Consider the following 4,233-nt stretch of genomic DNA (forward strand, 5'->3'; position numbering starts at 1 on the left):
GGAAGTGTGTTAGCCTCGTCAGAGTCCGTAGGTGATACTGGTGGTAGTCCTAGTCAAGAGAGTTGTAGTTCTAGTTCTACGTCACATAGAAAGAGAAGACATAAGGCCCATAGAGAAGAACGTAAAACCCAGTTATTTATAACGGAGGATGTTGACAAATCAGAGGTGGAAAGATACTTATCGGAACAGATTTACTCACCAACAAAAGACAACAAAAATGGTTCGAAGTTTGATATACTCACTTGGTGGAAAAGCAATGCTGCAATATTTGATATTCTATCACTTATAGCAAGAGATATACTTGCTATTCCCGTCTCTTCAGTTGCAAGTGAATCTGCTTTCAGTACTGGAAAGCGAATACTTGGTCATTTCCGAAGTTCTTTAAAACCCCGAACTGTGGAAGCATTGATTCTCCTACAAAACTGGTTAAGGACACCGATTGATATGGATCCATCTACATTTGGAGCTGAAGAGAAGGAGGATGACGTCTTAGAGTCAGGTATACAACTTTCCTACATTGATTCTCCTACATTTGTCAAGTCTCTGCTGTTTTCAGTTTCTTACAATATAGTATAACCATATGTATATTTCCATCAGTAAGTATACTGAGACCTCTTAATCAACATTTGTTGGTTCTCCTTCGGTGCAAGGATTTCTATTTTATCATGTTGTTGTAATCAAGTGCCATGTAGCTTGAAGTCAGAATTGCTTTACAGTTTGCAATGCCTAAATCAGATCTTTTGATGACTGTAAAGGATGATTCAAGCATATAAATGCATTGCATTGTATTAGGTGTTGTAGAACTACCTGGCATGTATCTCATTAGGAAACCGTGAAGTTGCAGATATAGCTTTGGTGTCTTTTTATTGATGTAGTGGTGATATATGCAAAGAGATGTGAACTCAGAAAACAAAAAATATGCAAAGGATGACGGGTACTTGAACATGATTAGAGTTAGGTCTCTGTCATTATTCCTGTGTATGCTTGCACATGGTTTTGTTTGGCCATAATATGTTAAGGTTATAAGATAATGTCCTGCTTATTCAGCACTTGTAGATTTAGGATAACATTATTTCATGTCTGGGTTTCTGCCTTTTCTGAAATATACTGCCTTTTCTGAATACAGTGCTCTGAGTTGCATGTTAGTTCTAAACCTATCAAAGGAGCAGTTTCTTCTTCTTATTTTTCTGTACTTTTTTTGAAGTATAGTTACTATCTCGAACTCATAGAATTTAGCAATTTCCTAGCCTCTTATTTTGTCTTTCAAACATTAACAGATACAGAACTTGTTGTGATATTACTTGATGTTGGTATTCTGACTGAACTTTGCATCAAATCATTCACTATTATGACTGAATCTAACAAGAGATAACTTGTATGCAGATTTATTTGGTGATCTTAGTACTTATTCCATCATCGTAGATGATGATTGAAGAAGAAGGTCAATATGAAGAGCTTTTGGTGATGATACTGTTATATGAAGAACAAGGTCACGTGAAGAACATGGAATTGGGCTGGGATTCATCGTCTATTTCAAAAAGAATACAACTCTTTTCTTGAGAATACTTTTGTTTGTACATTTTTTATGGTTATGCTTTTGTTTCTAAATTCATCGTTGGTATACTAGCACAACATGCACGGTCCCTTTTCTTGTTCAGAGTCTGAAATTCAGACTTCAGAAAATCATGGAGAAGGGGGAAAAACGGTTATACCCGCCACCCTACCCTACCCGACCCGCCAGAGAATGGGTTGGATAGGATCTTACCCGTTTAATGGCGGATAGGGTGGCGGGTAAAAATTTTCTTAACCGTCAATAAACGGGTAGGGTGACGGGTATAGGCCATATCCTACCCACCCTACCCGTTGCGCAGCCCTAAAAATGAGGCAGGTGAGGAGAGTTGAGAGAGATAGGAACAAAGAAGTGAAAAAAACGACTGGTGGACACGACAGAAGCGTGTAGGATTTTCATTTTTGACGGGAAGCATGCGGGACTTGATTAATAAATGGGATTTGTAATAAAGTGCCCATGTAGGGAAATGTATTTAAGAAAATGCCACGTTTTTTTCATTATAAATTTAATACCCACGAATTGACCTTTTCCATCGCGTTTTTTTGAAAAAAACGGGTAACTACGTTTAATGCCTAGGTGGCACTTATTCTACCATGTAAAAAGACATAAAAAGCCCCCAATTATCTGACTATGACCGAGTTAAATCGAGATAACTCACTGCTCTTCTTCTTTATCTTTCAAGCATTCAAGCAAATACTGTACGTGCATTTTCAGTTCACCATATAAGCATACGAGTTAAATCTAGTAGCCAGCCCACTGTTCAAAGAAACTGTGTTACATATGAGAACATCAAATTATGACCTAATCCCATTAATTATCTCAAACACATATAAATTGCACTCAAATGAAAAGGTAAGTTCGAAGGCTGAATGAGTATTACTCCATTCATTTTTACGAACAGCTTCAATGCATCCTGCTAAAGATAAACTTAATTCATTACAAATACCAGCTGCCACCATTTTTCACGGCTATAACCTATATCATTTTTGTCTGCTCCAAACTTCAGCAACAACAAATCACGTCTGTGTCTGGCTCATCTCAATACTCAGCTTTTTTCTTAAACCCTAACAAGCTAACCATTTCAACAGAGTTTATATCAAACTTGAATTTGTTTAGTACCTCATCGAACCCCAGCTTCAATCAATTGCAACCCCCCATCTTCACGTCTAGTCAGCATCAAATTCATTCCCAAAATCGAGCACACGGACCCCAATTTTCCTTCTAATTTCTCTGTAATAACCTTTCTCACATATCAATATCCATACATTCTCTTCCAATTCCCTTTTATTCTCAGCTTCAATCTTCTAATTCCCTTTACAGCTTCACGAGGTACCTATCTCCTAACGTCATCACTTGTATCTCCCTTCTTATCAACTGCAGAAACAGTCAATCACCAAAACCCATCTTCTTCAGATCTCAATTTCAATTTCGAACACTAATTTATTCCATACTCGGAAACCCAAATTTCAGTAACTCAATAGACTCACTTCCTCTTCAATTCTACTCGATATTAATCAAGGGAAATAGTTCAAAGTAAAAACCCTAATTTAGAAAAAAAAATACTAAAATTAATAATCCTAAACCTAATTGATCAATTCAACTTCAAAGAAACATGCATAAGATAATTTAACAAAAACCCACCTCAATTAATTGATCAATTTCTTCTAATTACGAGATTGTTTAAGAACCTTAATAGCAATCACCAGTTTCAAACTCAAATTGAAACAACAACAAAAATATTAGTTAAAACCAACCACCAAATTCGTCTCTTTAATTCATCACTTTTGTTACACAGCAATTATAAAGTCTCTGCATGAAAAAATTTGTTAGCAATCAATCTCTTTTCAGAAACCCTAAGTTTTGTTCTTCAACCACAAACCCCATTCTTCTTCTCGTTCTCCCAGAATTGTTACAATGGGCGATAGTAATTACATACGTTCAGCAGAAAAGGAAGATTGACAGTAAAGATTTAGAAGGATTTGGAGAGAATAAAAATAGACAGAGAAAGAAGAAGGAAGAAGAAACAACGAGTGTTAAAGATAGGGAAGAGGCGATCATGTCTCTTAAGAAGCTAGAAGGCTAGTAATGTAATTTCAGCATTAAAAATTGACTAAGTCAATGAGCAAATACCAACACGTTAGACATGACAGAATTATAAACGGCATGGGCATTAAATTAATTATGAAAAAAACGTGGCATTTTCTTAAATGCATTTCCCCACATGGACACTTTATTAAAAATCTCTTAATAAATTAAACGGACTCTTACTAGATTAATTGATTTTTAAAGGGCAGATGGTGGACTAGTCCCCATCCCATTCTCCTACCATGTCATTTTTCTTTGATCAATAAATAAGGGATATTATTATAAAAGGCAGAATCATTCTCCTACCATGTCATTAGAATAGAATAATCACTGAACTTTTTCATTAATGGTAATACGGAGTTTGGATGGAAATTAAGGTGAAAAAAACAAAATCATATCGTAGAAGTACAATACCGAGTATGAAAAATTTGATAAGAGAAGGAGAAGGAGTACTGGAGTAAGAAAAATACAAGTATGCATAAAATCCCATTAAATCGGAATAAAAATGCTTCTTCTCGAAATTATATCCCAATCATTTTGTTTGTTTTTCTTCTTTAGAAAGATGTGCTCCCAAAATA

The 4,233-nt window shown here is 35.6% G+C and overlaps 1 long non-coding RNA gene across 1 annotated transcript; it reads right to left on the minus strand.

Annotated features, from left to right (window-relative positions):
• Positions 1-2,351: 2,351 nt before the first annotated feature.
• Positions 2,352-3,586, minus strand: LOC113298494. The gene is made up of 2 exons (XR_003334202.1): positions 3,212-3,586; positions 2,352-3,112 (listed from the first exon to the last, which is right to left on the minus strand). It is a non-coding gene; the product is annotated as an uncharacterized LOC113298494 (long non-coding RNA).
• Between the last annotated feature and the right edge of the window lie 647 nt (positions 3,587-4,233).

The sequence above is a fragment of the Papaver somniferum genome, chromosome 7, assembly GCF_003573695.1.
Source record: "Papaver somniferum cultivar HN1 chromosome 7, ASM357369v1, whole genome shotgun sequence".
Lineage (NCBI taxonomy): Eukaryota > Viridiplantae > Streptophyta > Magnoliopsida > Ranunculales > Papaveraceae > Papaver > Papaver somniferum.